Here is an 18344-nt window from a genome sequence, read left to right as displayed (position 1 = left end):
ATGAAAGATCTTGGGGCCGAATGTAATGGGAATGCAAATTTGGAAGATCTTCCCTGCCCCTAGGCTAAAGTGCACCTGAAGCCTGGGGTGGGAAGCTTGTTTTTCAATAGATACTTCTTGATTGGCCAGTGAGTCAATAAGGTTGTTACATTCTCTGAGCCAGGAGAAGGCTATATAAGCCCTGATGTGTAGCTTTGTTTTGGGGGCTCACTTTGAGAAGTGTTCTGTGATTTGATCTATATTCTGGGAAGCCGTTGTCCAGGCCCCCTCCCCCCCCACACTTTGAAAAACCCAGATGCTGATTTGGTATGGATGTAATGGTTGGACAGTTTGGAAATCTGTCTACTTGATCTGTTTCTGTCTTGATAATTCTGCCTGTATGCTTTGAAGTTCGGGGTGCTGACCTTTTTCCCCTGAACAAGGTAAACGATATATGTCTGACTGATTAAAGTAAGCTTGTTAACCCATTTTGAGTTGCTTTCCTTTATCAAAGCAGATCCAAGAACCTGTGCTAGCAGCCACCCTGGGAACGCTGGGGTGCTTGCCGCTACAACACCTAACCCCCCAAACTCCCAGGACTTCTGGGTGGTAAGTGCAGTGGAAATAGCCCTGGACAGAGAATCAGGGGACCTGAGTTCCAGGCTCAGCTCTGTCATTGACTCACCATGTGACCTTGGGTAAGTCTTCTCCTATTTTGGGGTCTCAGTTTCTCTATCTGTAAGATGAAGTGGTTAGACTTCCTTAAGTTCTTACAGTTACGATATTCTCTATATATCATATATTTCAGATATATATCTCTAAAATTGATTATCTGGGTGCACAGACTTTGTTGGACAGTTTTTGCAAAATCAACGCATGCTTTTCCCTGTCAATCCCTCCTGAGACCTTTGATGCCTTATTCTCAGGATGCTGGACGCCCTGTACAAGTTATTTTGGAAGGCTGAGTACTGGATACCCCCTGGGTACACTTGGGCTGATTTGAAGATTCGGATGGCATCATATACCCTCATCCCAAAGACCTGCTGGCATCCAATCCCCTGACATTTGTCTTAATAGTCATTAAATATGGCACTGAGAGGTGAGTTAGCCGTGAGGGATTTCCCTTTACCCCCTTTAAAAAAAATTAAAATTTTGTTGATGCATTTTGTTTTTACAGTTCTTTCAGGCTATACCCTTCCCATCTTCCAAATTCATTCAGTGTACACCTTTCTTTGTAACAAGGGGGAGAAAAGTTAATCCAGTCCAACCAATGTAGCAACCACATATGACAGTGAATGCAACATTCTGTATCTATAGGCCCTCACATCTACAAGGAAGACAAGGACCAGTTAATTTCCTCCTTTCTTCAAGGGAGAAAGGAGGCAAGATTTGTCATAGAATTACCTAGCATTTGGGTCCATTTACGTTACTGTAGGCACTGTGCATCCTGTTCTTGGGAGTTTTGCTTTACTCTGCAACAGTTCAGTCAAGTTTTTTTCAAGTTTCTCTAAATTCCTCACATTTATCATTTTGTTTAGCCAATAATATTCCATTAAATTCACGTACCACATTTTATTTAGCTATTCCCTTATCAATGGGAACCTACTATCTTTCTAGTTTTTTTTTTTTTTGGTTTTTCTTTGCCACCAAAAAATTTGCTGTTGTTAAGATTTTATTATATGTGAGATCTTTTTAACATCATTGATAGACTTAGGGCACTATATATGCCTAGCAACTAGATGTCTGTGTCAAATGGTGTCAACAGTTTAGTGACATTCATAGCATTAATCCAAATTTCTTTCTAGAATGGTCAGACCAATTTAGAGCTCCACCAACATTTATTATTATGCCTGTCTCTACCTTTTGTCTTTTGCCATTTGATGGGTATGAAGCGAGACATCTGACTTATTTTGTTCTGCATTTCTCTTATTATTAGTGACATGAAGAAGATCTTCTATTTGGTTATTGACAGTTTGTAATTCTTTTGAGAACAGTCTCATCATATCTTTTCATGACTAGTCTATTAGATAACCATTTCAGCTTTATCTATGCTAGTTCTCTATATTATCTCCCATATAGCACTTTTTGATTGAAAGATTTTTTTAATAGTTCAGGTTAGAATAGTTCAGTTTTCATTTTCTTTCTGTGCCATTAATTTTTATGCCCTTTTTTAAAAATCAATGATGTGTTCTTAAACTTAGTTTTACTTATTTCATGCTTGCTGTGTTTCAATGAGATCACCCTTGGATCACAAATATACATTCCTTTTATTCCAGACATCTAGTTTTACAGAAAAGAAAACTGAGGCCCAGAGAGATAAGGTGTTTTACCCAGGGTTACAGAATGGGTAAAAGAACAGAAATTCCAACCCACATGCTCTAACTCCAAATTTATCATTCTTTTTTCCATATCACATGTTTTAAAGTAGGTTTAAAAAGCATTTTCCTCCAAAATGTTGTGAGATTATGTTTGAATGTTTAATACCTGTGTGAACCTCCTCAACTCTTAGGGTCGGGATGCCCTCCAGTAAATGACTACCCCAAGTTGAAGGAACTCTGTAGGTCTGTGTCCCTATATAGCTCATGAGTCTCCAAGGATGTGTTCACCTTTAATAGTCAGCCAGAATATACTTTAAATCAAAAGCATGTAATAAAATGTCAGGTGAGAAAAGTAATCCCACATATCTTGAGCCTAGTCTCCCCTAAATACACTGAATCAGTGGAAAGGATGGATACACACACACACACACACACACACACACACACATATATGATACATGGGAATTCACATGTGTAGGTTATTTGTGTAGAAGGGCAACTCATAATTTTGATGCTGCTTTATTCTCTACCGAAGCTTTTCATTTGCCCAGCAGGAAATTTTCAGCCCTAATGGCCAAGTTCTTCAGAACAAAAAATAGAGTCCATCCTGGTATTTAATGCCCTTGGTCATGCTTAGACCATGTCTTCTCCTTAAACAATTTGTGGTACCTGAGTTAGTCTCTTATGTCAGAAACCTCATGCTAAAACTTAGATTGAGTATTCAATTGACAACAATTTTCATCTATTCAAAGGTTTGGGTATAAATCAGACTGTTTATTTGCCTAATGATCAAATACTTCTGGGAATCAGGGGACCTCTCTTTTTAGATCCTAAATTTCTCCAGTTATCCCCATGTAAATGAGTGGGTTTCTAAAGATACAGAGGCAAGTTGTGTCCAAAGATATGTGCTTGTCTCCACTGCTTTCTCAGCTCTATTCCTGGCCCCTTCATGTACAGATGCAGTGATTCCCAGTCATATAAATATGATGGGATATAACTGGACCAGAAGAAACAAGAGTGGTGCCTTAGCATTTTGCTGCCCCATGTATTCGATTCCATCTGAATTGGAAGACACTACTCCTTCGAGCTATGCCAATCTAGCTAGGTCAGTTGGTGGGCAAGATTTGACAGAGAGCACCCACAGGGCTATAAATCAGAGTTCATATGTACTCGACTCCTCTCACAGAGCCATAGGGCTACCTTTGAGCAGAGTCCTGGGTGTTCATGATCCCATCAGAATCAATGCTACTCCCAAACCCCATATTGGAGTCATTTTCTGAACCCAGAGAAAGAATCCTGAAAAGGTGAGCAGACTCCAGGTTTGGATGCTGTTAAGGATCCTGGAAGATTTAAGGCTACATCCTCTCCAACATGACAGTCCCTGCTCTTCAGTGATTTTTGAATAAGAAGTGGGGGAGATGGGAGGTGCTGTGTGCCCAGGGCTCACTCAGACACCCACTCTCTTTGTTGTTTAAGAGAGGGTAATACTTACTCTGAGTATCAACTTTTACCAACCTCTAACCTCCAAAGGGATTAAGAGCTCACAAGACCTGGGTTCTAATCCTACTTCTGCCCCTGATTTGCTTTGTGACCTTAGTCAAGTCAATTGACTTTTTTTGGAGCCTTAGTTTGCTTGTCTGTAAAATAAAGGCATGATCTCTAATATCATTTCCAAATCTCCCATTCTATGTTCTGTGGACATGGGTTTTCTCCATAAGAGTCATTCCCAATACCTCATCTCCATATTCAATCAGTTGCCAAGTTTTGTTGATTCTGTTTCCATAATATCTCCTGAAACCATCCCCTTCTCTCTTCTGGAACCTCCCACAACCATGTTAATCCAGGCCCTCACCACCTCTGCCCCCCACACCCACTATTGCAATGGCCTCCTAATTTGTTGCATTGCCCCCACTGTCTTCATTTATAGTTCACGCTCCACACAGCCACTAATCAGACATTGTAAAGTTCATGTCTGACTGCTGCTCCTATGCTCCCGAGTGACTCTATTGACTCTAAGATAAAATTCAAACTCTTGTCTTTAACCTGTAAAGTCATTTACAATTGGGCTCCAACTTACTTTTCCAGAATTATTACACATCATTACCCACCCAAATTCATGTATTTGTTGTTATTTATATTTGATATTCCATCACCCACCCCCTGCCATTGTGTAGGCTGTTTCCCATGCCTGGAATGCTCTCTTTCTACAGGAATGCTCTCACTTCTTCATCTTGGAAATCCCAACTCCCTTCAAGGCTTCTAGCTCCTTCAAAAACCTTTTCCCAATTACCAATTATTAATATTCTCTTGAAATTTGTAATTATTTACTTCTATTAATATTTTATATCTGCACATGTTGTCTCCCTTGAATAAAATGTAAGCTCAGTAAAAGCAGGGAATGTTTCATTTTTATCTTCCCATAGTGGTGGCAACTTGGTTACAGAGACTCCTTCCCCCTACCAATGTGGACCTCCTCTTCCCCAAATGACAGCAAGGCTATGGCAGGGACCAAGGCTTGGGTTGAGGAATGCTTCTATTGGGGAACATGCCTCCCAACTCTGGGGAGTAAGGTTTGAGGAGAGAAGGCAGTGCCCCTGGAGACTAGACTCAAGTCCTTTGGACTGAAACATGTCCCCTACAATGTTCTTGGAAAACATTAGTTACCTGGGGGGCAGAGTGAGCACTCCCTGATTAGCGGGACTATATGAGCGTAGGGGAGAAGACAGACAGCTGAAGCTAAGGTCCTCCCTCCTTTTGTCTACCCTAACCCTAACCTCTTGTTGGACCAGTATGAGCTGAATCACCAGCCAGTGCCGCCTCTCTATGAGGCAAACTGAGTACTGGTTTCAACACTGCAGAAATCAAGAACAACCATTAATGAGCAAGAAATTTTCTGAATCCTGGTGAGGTGGGGGGACCAACTTCCATTAGGAAGACTGGCTCCAAGATATCTAGACTTGGGTCAGTGGGCCATGGGACCAGGCCTGACTTGGAAACCAGAGGCCCCATTTGTTCATCTCTCTACCCACTCCCTTTCACCCCCAGCAGTATGACCTCATCCATTCATCTCTATCACTATTCTGTATTTTCAGTTCGAGATTTTTATTTTACTCCTGTTCTTTCTTTGGAGGCTTGCTCGTCTTCTGCAATGTGAGTGTGTTCTATCCCATCCCCACCACGTGACTAGTCCTCTTCATTTGACTCCTCATTCTTTCCATTCCCATTATCTTTGTCCTTTTTTTTGCCTTTTTCTGCCCATTCAACCGCTTTCATACTCCTCCCATGCCCTTTGTCCTCTCATCCCACTGTCCTCTTTGTTCTGTTCCCACATCGTTTACATTGTCCCTTCTCGCTTTGCCCATCCTTCGTGTTCCTTCCCATGTCCCCACACTCACCAACCCTTTCCTTAACTTTGTGATTTTTTTGTCCTCTCCACGCTTCATTCTCGTCATCTTTCTTCCCTTCATACCATGTCATTTTTGTTATTCCTCTGTCCCCTAATCCTTTACACTCCCATTCCTTTGATTCTTCTCTTCTTGATTCTGCTTTTCTATTCTCAACCCCTCTGCCCTCTTAGTCTTTCCACACATACTTTTTCACCACTGCCTTTTACTATGTTTCCTTCTCTTCTTATCTATTTCATCATGACCCCACCCCTACTTGCTCCCAATCCACTTTTCCTCCAGTTAACCCTGAATTCTCCTCCATCTTCTTACCATCCCACTTTTCAATCCCAATGGTGTTGAGGGTGGGGGAGTCAAGGTCGCAGACTCCCTACGGGTGAGATAGCTAGACTGGTCAGTCTGACCAACAAACAGGGTAGATTGGAATCCGAGTCAAATATGAAGTGAAACCATTCAATCATAGAAATAAGGGTTTCAGAGGGGGCAAAGCAAGTTTTGGTAGGGAAAGACAGGAGGAAAGAGTAGAGCATAAAATCACAGGAACTAAGAATTGGAAGAGACCTCAGCAGCCATCTTGTACAATCCATACAGGAAAGGAATTTTCACCATAACAGCAAAGTAAGGCCAATCCCTCCTCCTCCTTGAAGACAGTCATCATGTTCCCCTTAAGTCTTCTCCAAGCTAAACATGTCCAGTTTCTCTAGCAAATCCTCATATGACATGAATTCAAATCCTTTCCCTATCCAATCAGTCACCAAGTATTACAGATTCTATTTCTGTAACATCTCTTGAAATCATCTCCTTTCTACTCCCACCACAGCCCCCCTAATTCAGGCCTCCATCACCCCTGCTCCCACTAATTCTATAGCCTCCTAATTGGTTTCTGTAGCCTCCATTGTCTCCCTATTAACAGTCTATCCTCTGTGCAGACATTCCTAAAATGACCACGTCACTTCCCTGGTCAAGAAACTTGAATGATTCCTTATTACCTCTAAGATAAAAGACAAACTGTTCTCTTTGACCTCTTAAGCCCTTCACAGTTTAGCTTTCCTCTATCTTTTGAGGTTTATCACATACATATAGGTCCCCACATAGACTCCATACCCTAGGCAAATTCACCTACTTCTTCTTACTGGCTGTCCTCTAAACACTGCCCAGTTTATCCATACCCTAAACTGTGGTACAAAGAACCATAGCTAATTCTCCATATGAGGTCTGATGAGAAAAGAATATGTCGAGACTATTCCTCCTTCTCCCTGGAAACCATGCCTCCTTAAGGCAACCCTAGGTTCAATTAGCTCTTTTGGCTGCCATATTACACTGTTAAAACAAATATATATGTACATATATACGTAAACACTTATACACTAGTACCTACATGTATGTGTATACACATACACAAAGGAGAGAGAAGGGAAGGGGAAGACTGGTTAAATGCTCCAATCATTTAGTAATTTCCCATTTTGATAGACCCCTCTAACCCAGCCCTAATCCAGAGCTAACAGAGGGGCCAGATGCTAATGGCCTGGGAGGGATGTAGAAAGGAACAAAGGGTCAAGTCTCTTCTCTAACCAGGGGTTATACCTCATAAACTTGATTCTGACTTGTCCTGAGTATCGGGAGGAAGAAGAAAGTGGAGGCCAGGATAAAGATAAGAGAAATTTAAAGTAGCAATGCAGTCATTCCTGTTGAGTGCCTGGAGGTCCCCAGAGAAAGACTCAAAGCTATGGAGAGAAGGGTCTAGTGATTCTGAACATAGTGTCTAGAAAATGTCCCTTGTTTCTTACAGGAAACCTGGTTTGGCCAGTCAGAGACAGTCTGGAATGGATACCCTAAGCAGGTGAGCAGTCCCCAGCCACTAAAACAAACCCTAGGAATGATGATGATGATGATGATGATGATGATGACGATGACAAAGCTAGCATTTATATAGCAATATTTAAGGTTTGCAAAACACTTTACAAATATTTCATTTGATCCTCACAACAATTCTGTGAGGGAGATGCTGTGATTATCCTCATTTTACAAATGAGGAGCCTGAGGCAGACAGAGGTTAAATGACTTGCCCAAGGTCACACAGCTGATAAGTGTCTGAGGCTGGATTTGAACTCCTCTTCCTGATTCCATTCCACTCAAGCCCAATATAGCATATACTGTGCCCCACTCCACAATGATCACAAGTGAATATAGTTCCCTACTTGTAGTTTTCCAGAGAGGGCAAATTTCCTACTTTCCAAGGCAGCCCAGTCTACTTTACCAGCTATCTTTGGTAGGAAGTTTGCTCTTACCTTGAACCTAAGTCAGGCCCTCTGTAGGCCCTTCCATTGAGTCTAGTTCTTTTCTCTGGGGTCTTCTTCCACATGATGGCCCATCAAGTATATGAAGACATTTATCATGTCCTTCTTTCATTTTCTTTTCTCTAAGCTAATGATACTAAATTCTTTTAATAAATCCTGATTATGGAATGACCTTAAGGCCTGTCACTATCCTGATTACTCTCCTTTGCAACCTTCTCCAGTTATCAATGTCTTTGCTAAACTATGACACCCAGAACATAAGCACTGTGGACAAACCCAACTGTGGACAAATTGGACTCTATGTAATTCCTTCCCTTCTGGCAATTGAATAGAATCAATTTGCTTTTCTCAATTTTCAACATGTATGTATACATGTGTGCCTTGTGAATGTACATATATGTTTACAAATACATTCATATACATATGTATCCATATATGTGTGTATGCATGTATGTGTTGTTTCCCCTGATAGAATATAAGCTTCTTGGTGCTGGAACTGTTTCATTTTTATCTTCATATCCCAGTGTCTAACCTAGAATAGGTAAGTTTAATAGATGCTTATTAATTACTGGATTGCTCAGCATGACCTGACTTAAGGAGGATTAGTCCCAGGTGTGTCCTAACCATGGTCCATGGTCTAGCATGAATGGATAATGGGGAAAGGCAGAATGTTTGGTCCCACAGTACTGGAACTCCTGAACAGTCATGTCCCTGTTGAACATTGTATTTATCTATGGGCATTACCAATGACCAAGTAGCTGCTTTGACCCTCAGCCTCTATAACCTGCCATATACTGGTGGTATCTCTTGGAGCTCAGTTTCTATGTCTCCTTGCTACTTACTCTGACCCTCAATGTGAAGAGGAAGGTGAGTCTGGAGGGAGACCCGGTCTTGGGAAAAACCCTTATCTTTACATTCGGAAGGGAGAAGAGTAGAGGGAAGAGGAGCCTGGCTTTCTAGTGTCTGCCTCAGAAGAAAAGTGTCATACTTGGTCCTGGCCCTGAAGGCCAGTGCCTAAGGCCTAGTATAGAGCCTTGTCCCATGGAAGCAGTAAGAGCAGACGTAATCTACCTGAGCTTAGTGTACTCTGTGGGAGACTGGATAAGGAGGCCAGAAGCTCAGGGGCAAATTCTATTCTGTTCAATTCAATGGCCAAGATGCTCTCTTAGAGCTCCCACCACTGGGTCTATATCCAACTCAATTTCCAGCTTTCTCTCCACCATTCCATCAGCTACTTGAACCTGCTTCTTCATCTCCTCCTTATACCTTCTTTCCTACCTTGTACCTCAAACTCTGCCTCCCCTGAGTAGACTTGAACCTTCCCCCAAAGGACTCTCATATAGTCAGGCAGAAGTGGTGGTAGGAATGGTATTCCTTGTCTATTTGTCAGTCTAACCCTGAGCATGCACAAAGCCAGCTCCTGCCTTTGGAAGTCTGTGAAGTCCTGGTCTCATGGCTGCCCTCTTCTTCCCAGGACTTCACGGGGCAGGTCATCCACCATTTTGTTACAATTGCTTTGATCTTCTTGTCCTATTCTGCCAACTTCATGAATGTTAGTGCCCTGGTGCTGCTGCTGCATGATGTGTCAGATGTCTTCCTAGAGGTGAGTGAATCCAGCATGGAGGAGGTTAGCTGGGATGAGTCTGAGTCCCTGGGAGCCTCATGTGTGCAAGGACCACAGTCCCAGAAAAGAGAACATAGCTGTCCTGAAATTCCTTCACCATTATTATAGTCCATTGTTTCTAGTGGCCCAGGGGCCCCTAACTGAAAGAGGGGCTCAGGGGCCACAGGGACCTGACTCCATCCCTGGAGAAGAGGAGAATGACACCAAAGAGAAAGGGGAGACTTTTTCTCTCCCTGGCTATATACACTTACCAGAGAGTTCAAGTCCAGGGAAATGTTTAAAAACAAGATTTATCTATGGTTCATATCTAAGGTCTCCCCAAAATAAGTGAGGAGGCACACTAACTGTGTAACCTCTTTTTAAAAAATCCCCATTATATAATGAGAGTATTAGGTATAGGAAAGCTATTTATTTCCCACACCACAGAGAATATCTGACACAAAAGACTCCCAAGTGTGCATTAGCAAATACAGTTATTTCTACTATGATGTGATATAAGCATTCCCAAGAAACACCATGCCATCTAAAACAACCCAATAAAAAACAGAGTTTATGAGGATAATGAGGTTAAAGGCACAGAACTTGAAAAAATCGGTGACACATACAAAAGGAGCCTAATAAATGAAAGCACATAATTATGCATATTAAATGATTAAGAAATACATAAATAGTACAAAAAATGGAGGTGGGGCCATTTGCCTTGGGTTATTCCTCCATTTGAGCCCTAGGTGCACAAATTGGCATGAGGCCACAACAGAAGGGAATAGAGTCAACATGGGGGTGGTATAGTCCACCTCTACTCTCAGTTACTACTGTACTGTGGAAGGTACACAATGACAATTGACCTTGACAAAGACCTGAAGGTCAGTTGAGGAGGTGGTTTTCAAGAAAAGTTGCAGCTTCTCATTTGTTGTGAAGTGGTGACATTTTCTGGGTTCGCTTGCTGTTTCTTGCAGAAGAAATTGAGTAAATTTGAAATTCCTGTTCTGCTCAAAATATTCCTTAATAATCATGTTGGAATAAATTCACATTTTTAAAAGACATGTTATAGCAGCACTGACTATACAGAAACATAAAGCATTCCATTAACTCTCTATGCTCATTTTTCTCCTAAAAGGCACGGCCCTTTGTGGAACAATGGGACAGATATTTCACATTGACCTTAGGCTTTCTTTTTCCAGATCCAGATCTCCTAACCAGCCAGGGCATGGATTGTTTTGAACCGTCAGCCCCAAGACTATTATAAGAATGACTACCTTCTCTGAAAAATTCTTCTCCTTCTGGAGGGTTGATGCCTAAATTAAGAACACTGAAACTCTTTTCCTGCAAGGCTACCAGCAAGGGTGGAACTAACTATTTCTCAGGATCACTGGTCTATGACCTGCACTGCAGAGGGATAGACAGTAGAGAAATCCCTTCCCCAACTTTGTTGTAAGTTCAAAGGAGCAAAAGTGTTGGCAAAGAACCAAATAGTGAAGGGTCCCAAAGGAGAATTGGTATAGATGTTTCCACAATTCTCAGGGCCCACTTCAGGGAACAAGGCTCCATCCCAAGTCTGTCTTTCTGATTTTCTGTGGACAGTCTAACAGACATCTGCTAAGTGCCTTAAATTCCAAAGGCTGTGCAAGGAATGAGGGACACAAGGACAAAAGGGAAACATCTACCTTCAAGGAGTTTACTTTCTGTCAGGAGAGATAAGTAGCCATATGAATATATGGAAAATACAGTCTTGCTATGGGTTGTCTTGGTCAGACTATATCTAGAATACTGTGTTCAGTTCTCCTGAAAACCTCTCCTCTCCGGATTTGTATAATTCTTCCCTCTCTCAATTTTCCCTCTATTTGGCTGACCATTCCTTCTTGGTCTCCTTTGTTGGATCTTTCTCCATGTCACACTCACTAACTGTGGGTATGCCCCCAGGTTCTAGCCTGGGTTCTTTTCTGTTTTCTCGGTTCTTTCACACTTGGAGATTTCATCAGCTTGCACATATTCAATGATTTTCCCTGTTGGGGGAAACTTCTAGAAGATATATACCCAGCTCTAGTGTCTCTCCTGAGGTTCAGTCCTCAATCATTAACTACCTGTTGGACATTGTGGACTGAACATCAAACTCAAACATCAACTGAACATTTTCAAAATAGGAGTCAATTATATTTTCCCCAAAAACCTCCTCTCTTCTAATTTACCTTTTATTGCCAAGAACATTCCAGTCACCTAGGTTCATAATCTTGAATTTACTATTTATCCTGTATATAGTTTGCTTTTTATATGTTTGCTGGCACATTGTCTCTCTTATTACATTGTAAGCTCCTTAAGGAGCTTCTTTGGCTTCTGTTTGTATCCCCAGTGTGAGGAATGATTAAACTTTTGTTTTCACAGAAATTATGTGATACATGACTTATGAAATCTAGGGATCCACACATACCAGAAAGTCTTTGGACTTGGAACAAATGCAGGAAAATAAATTAATTGTAGAAGAAAGCAGTGGGGAGTGTTGGTTAAACATTTTCACTCACCAGGCTAATCAGCATACCTAAGAGAATTTCTCTACCCATGGCTATAAAGGATGAGACATTTAAACTATCAACATATGATGGAGCCGCAAGTGTGAGAGACACTGCGGCAGTCACAAGATGTCAGAGGGGGTGCACGTGACCTCTGAGGGGCAGGAGCTTGGAGATGTGGAGGCTGACTCTGTCAAGCCATAAAGGATGGCTTTGTGGGTTTGGAAAGGCCGATGTGGCATTGTGCATGCCCCATGAACACGGACTCCTCTTAACACATACTCCTTTGCCCTGCACTCGGGAGAGTGTACAATTGGCTCCCACATGACATGTGACAAGGTGGCAGCTGGAGGGGGTGCACGTGGCTTTCTGAGGGACGTTGTTGGGACAGCTTTGCCTGGGGGTTATCGAACCAGGAACAAGGAAGTCTCGGGCACAGTGACACGAGAGTAATATTCTACGTGGCGGTGCCTAAAGGACTTCCAGGTGGGACTTTGCTCCTTTCGTCTCTTACGTACTTGGGAAAGAATATGATTGGCCCCCGCAAGGCTTGCCCCCACAAGGCTTATATATAGGGGAGATAGGGGAAGTTCAGTTGGTTCCAGTTTCTGTTTGCTTGCCGTGCAGTTAAGATGTAACCGAATAAACAGCTTCGCATCATACTTTCCATGTCCTGGGTGTTCTGTGGGGGTAAGCTCTTCTTGGAGACAAGAAGCCGGAGACATCTGAAGACCGGGAATAAGGTAAGACACGGCCGGCCGGAGCTGGGAAGGAGATCCCAGCAAACATAGATTAGTACTAGATTATCTTAGCAGAAAGGGGAAATAGAGAGATAACGGAAAAACTGGTTTCCATAAATCAGAATAGCGATCACCAGAATGGGAGACATAACAACTGAGTTATGTCTCACACAGAAAATAATGGCGAAGCAAGGATCCAACTGGTTTTATCTTGTTTTGAAGTTAGAAGTCAGCTAAGTAGAGTAAAAGTTAAGTCTTGCTTGGGATGCTTATGTGTAATAAGCTTATGAATATTTGCTTCCCCTCCTCTGGGAGGACTAAAAGTTCATTTTAATGGTCATAAAATGCATGTAGTGGGAGGGGTAGCATATCAAGAGGAACTGTGTGGTAGGAGTATTGGAAAGTTGTACACCCTGTATTTCCCAGCCAATGGGGAAACAGGGGAGGGACTTTGCAGTCGGGCATAGGTTTTTAAGGCTTTTGTTTCTGGAGGGTGTGTCTATTTTATGAGACATCTGCCACTCTAGTCACATAATAAACTTATTTCTTTTATCTTCACCCCTCCCAAGCCTGAATGAGTTATTTCTCACACCCGGCATTTAACACAGTGCCTGTCACAAAGAAGTTACTTAATAAATATTATTGATTGATTAACTGATTGAAATTCTTGTTTCCTCAGTCTCACTCCACTCATCTCCATCATGTCTTTCACACATACCGCCCTTTCTCTCATACAGCTGCTACACTCATCACTAATCACTTTGATTACTGCAATAGCCTTGCAATTGTTCTTCCTTACTAATCTCTCCCCACTCCAACCCATCTTCCACAAAACTGTCAAAGTGATTTTCCTAAAGTATAATTTTAACCATGTCATCCCCTCTCCCTACTTAGCAAACTCCAATGGCTCCCTAGTACCCCTAGGATCAAATAAAATAATCCTTATTTGGAATTTAGAGATCTTCAGAACTTACCCTTTTCCTATCTTTCCAATTTAATTAAACTGTATTCTTCATCATGAATTGTATGGTCCAGCCATGGTGGCCTATTTGTGTTCCTCACACACACACAACTCATCTCCTTCCTCTTTGCTTTTGCCCTAGCAGTCCCTCTGCCCTGGAATGAGCCATTCCTCCCCACCTCTGCCTCGTAGAATCCCTGGCTTCCTTCAAAACACAGTGTAAGTACCACCTTGTGTAGAAAGTTGTTCTAGCCTCAGTCTGCTGCTGCTGCCCCTCTTCCACTTGAAGGGAGAAAGATACTTTTCCATAGAGAACTGTCAGTCGTTTATTATTTATAAAATTATTTGCATTTTCCTTTTACTCATATTAATACATAACAAAACATACAAATATAAATTTCAAAAGGAAGATAAAATAAAACAAGTAAAAATTTAAAAATTATCAATGTACAAAAAGCCTTATTCTCTTTGAGAGCAATGAGATTTTATATGCTTCATTATTTTTTTAATCCTGTGTATTCCTTGCTTGTGGAGAAGAGTAGGTCGTGGGAGTTAAATATTTGGTTTGGAAAGTTAGGGTATTTAAGAGAGTATCAGCAGGTATATTAAAGTCTCCTACTATGAAGGTAGCAGATTGGGGTAGTTTGGGGGTGGGGAGACGCTGAACTCATTCAGGGTGGAAGGAAGAAAAATCTTCTGGTTTTTTATTATTAACAATCACCAGGACCCAGAGTTGGTGATAAATTTGTTTACTGAGTAAAGAATAAACTCTCCTATTCAATGAATGAATGAAAAAAAAATAGAGTTAGGAGTAGACAGAGAGGGATGTTTTGATTTGAGAATAATAGCTAGCATTTATGTAGTACTTTAAAGTTTACAAGCACTTTACATTATCTCATTTGGGAAGCCATTGGAATTGTGAATGGGACTCTGGGACAACCTGTATGGGAGGAGATGGGGGGGGGAAGAGGTGGGTGTAGTGAGGTGAATATAAAAGAAAGGTCATCAGAACCTTGATCAGTGAAAGATCAGCAGGGTTAGAGAGGGAAACCAGGTAGATAAGGAATAGACTTCAGAAAAGGAGCTCAGGGGACTGAGGTGGTATGGTATGGATGGGCAGGGGCAGGAGTTAAGGGGCAACCTAGGTAGGGCTGTAAGCCAGGTGGAGCTGGCACTGGGATTGGTAGGGGGTGGGGTCAGAGGGGACACTGGAAGAAAGGCACAAGGGGCCAAGGCTGGAGAAGAAAGGAGGTAAACGACAGGGCTTGGTCAAGGCTTGTTAGTAGAGCCCTAAATTCCTGCAGTCTGATGCAGTACTTTGGCCCTAATGCCTCTTATTTTAAAACCCTGTTCAGTGACTAGAACCAGGCCAGACCTGAGTATACCCATACACTCCCAAACCATCCCCTTAGGGCTTCCAGGGCTAGACAGGTAATTCACTTCTAAGCCTTCTACTCATAGCTCCTTAATGCAGGATCACTGCTCCTCCATCCCATCTCCATAATTACCAAGGCACACAGCCCCATCCAAACATAGAGCCCTTCAGACACCAATGCTCTCTGCAACCCCAACACTCACAACCTGCTGACCTCCCCCCATACACAAGGACAACTTCCTCTCCCACCTGCTTCCAACTTGGCACCCCCCATATTAGCAACTTCTATCCACTCACAGTTCCTACTACTCCCCTCATCCCCCCACACACATAGAGTGGTGCGTTCTCAGTCCCAGCTGTTCCCCTGATAGGACACAGAGAACAGTATTAGCCCATCCCACCTAGACACAGTTACACTGCCCCCTCACAATCTCCCACACCCCAACACACATAGGGACCCACACAAATGCATAGAGGTACGTACAGATCCAGTCTGTTTGGCTCAAGCCCCATGCCTTCGAACTTTTGCTTTTTCTCTTTTCAGTTTTGATCAAACTGTGAAGTGTCTGAAGCTAGCAGCTACCACCTGCCTCCTTGGTCACACACTAAGAACAGAAAGATTGTCTCCACCCTTCTATTCTTCTCTCTTATCTTGTTCCTGGGGGTCCTTTTTCTTCCCTCTTCCAAACTCCCTAATTTCTGCAGAAGGTAGCGCCACCCTTCCCATCTCCTCCTCAACTCCTCTCTTTCTCTTTCCTCATATCCAATCAATTACCAAATCTGGCATTTTTATCTTCCTATGTCTCCCATCCAGTCCTTTCTGTCCCCTCATAGGCACCAGTCTCGTCCAGGGCCTCATGACCCCTCACCTCCGTGGAGTTTCTCTGCCCCAAATCTTTCCCCATTCCAACCATCCTACACACTACTGATAATATAATTTTCCTTAAACTAAGATTTGATTATAGACACCCACTTAATCAGTCTCATTGTTGTTCAGTCATTTCATTTATGTCTGACTCTTTGTGGTCCCATTTGGGATTTTCTTGGTAAAGATACTAATCTGCTATTTCCTTCTCCAGCTTATTTTATAGGTGAGGAATTGAGGGGAAAGGGCCAAGTGACTTGCCCAGGGTTACGTAGCTAGTAACTGTCTGAGGGCAGATCTGAACTAAAGAGGATAAGTCTTCCTGACTTCAGGCCTGGTACTCTACCCACTGTACCACCCAGCTGTCATACTTATTCAATCTTGGGATTTGCTATTGCCCCCAGCATAAAATAGAAACTAGCCCCACACAGGTCTCAGTCACAGTTTGAAGAGAGCTGGACATTACTCCGAATGAGCCATCACTAGCCTACACTTGTGGGGTTCTCCTATGAGCTAGGCTGGGATTGGGGGGGGGGTGGAGAAAAGGGTGAGGGAAAGAGAAAGGAGACCTGTCCTTGTCCTCTGGGAGCCAGCCCCCCAGTGGAGCAGGAGAGAACAGGCAGGTGAAGATAAAAGGATCTCTGTTAGATACATTTCTTCCTTAGCACAATGAGGGACTGGGCTTTGAGCTCTCTTCTCCTGAGCCACCAGTCTTTGAGGGAGTCTGAGTTTAGCAAAAGCCAGGGCAATGTGCTTACTCACTGCCCCATGAGGAATCATGAAGATGAAGAATACAGAAATCATGAGATGACTATTAGAAACTGATGTCGGATGAAGTAAACAGAAGCAGGAAAGTAATAGATAACATGACCACAACAATGGAAATGCAAAGAACGGAAATCAAATTGGTGACTGACTCATGATCAAGCCAGGTCACAACGAAGAGGGAGAAAAACGTCTTCATCTCCTTTTTCTGCAGAGAGTAGAATGCTGAATGCACTGTCAGAGATAGTGCTTGTGTGGTTTGGCGATTTAAAATGTTCGAGAGACATGGTTTCCGAATAATTTAATCATTAATCATCATTAATAAGGCCAGGACGTTACTACTAAAAAAGATGGTCATACAGATTGTGTCAGAGGTTAGATTTTTGACCCCTCTGACTTGAGAGTCAGGATTCTTTGCACTGTACCAAGTTGTGGGGACCCCAGAAGCCAAAGAGAACACTGTCACTGGCTTTACCCTTCTGTTCCTGACCCGAGAGTTGTTGTCATTGTTGTTTTAACTCAGTTAAACAAAGGGACTGGCTTGTCTTACAGTGGAACAAACACTGAGCCAAAGACCAGGAGGTTCTTTCTCAAGGCTAGTTTGTGACCAGGAGGCTTTCTTTCTCCTTTCTCTCAGGTTCAGTTTCCCCATATGACTGATAGGGGGCAGAAAAGGTGGATCTGGACAGAATGTTAGGGAAAGAGGAAAAGGAGAAAGGAAGCAAGTGTTTATTAAAGAACCTGCTATGTACTATGCACTAAAGTAAACATTTTACAAATATTGCCTCACTCTCTCTTCACGATTGTGGGAGGTAGGTGCTATTATCATTCCCATTTTATAGCTGAGGAAACTGAGGCAGACACAAGCAATTTGCCTAGGGTACACAGTTAGTAAGCATCTAAGGCTGGGTTTCAACTCACTTCTTCCTGACTCCAGGTCCAGCCCTCTATCAACTGTGCACATAGTTGTAATGTATTAGTATATTCAGATGATGTTTGTAGACCTTGAAATGTCAAATCTGAAAGGGACCACAGCACTTGGAATATCATAACTGGGGAAGGACTTTTGAGATTATGGGGTTATAGATTTGGAGCTGGAAGCGACCAAAGAAGTCATCTAGTTCATTTCACAGATGAGGAAACTGAAGCAAAAAGCTATAAGTGAGCTGCCCCAACATCACACAGGTTATAAATAATAGAGATGAGACTTGAATGGAAGTCCTTTGACTCCAATCCAGTCATCTTTCCAATGAACCATGCTGTCATTTATCTACTCAACACTGTCCCAGGCACTAAAGGGGTACCAATAGTAGATTATCTCATCCCACCCACTTAGTTAATAAAGGAGGAGACTGAAATCCAAGGAGGAAAAGGGAATTGTCCAAAGTCAAATGACAGGTCAATAGTCATTTGACCCCAAGATTCCTAACTCCCAGCCAGAGTCTTTTCTATCATTCTTCCCTTAACAAATGGTATTTTAGGTACTTATCTGTAAGTACCCAGAGCTAATGG

General features: G+C 42.4%; 1 pseudogene; it reads left to right on the top strand.

The window, feature by feature from the left end:
- Positions 1–906: 906 nt before the first annotated feature.
- Positions 907–11981, top strand: LOC138176043 (ceramide synthase 4-like; annotated as a pseudogene).
- The last annotated feature ends 6363 nt before the right edge of the window (positions 11982–18344 follow it).

This window comes from Petaurus breviceps, unplaced genomic scaffold (assembly GCF_028583685.1).
Source record: "Petaurus breviceps papuanus isolate PSGF00001 unplaced genomic scaffold, PetGlider_PUasm1.0 103, whole genome shotgun sequence".
NCBI lineage: Eukaryota > Metazoa > Chordata > Mammalia > Diprotodontia > Petauridae > Petaurus > Petaurus breviceps.
The sequence above is the reverse complement of the archived record's forward strand: the minus strand, read 5'-3'. Positions and strand labels throughout refer to the sequence as shown.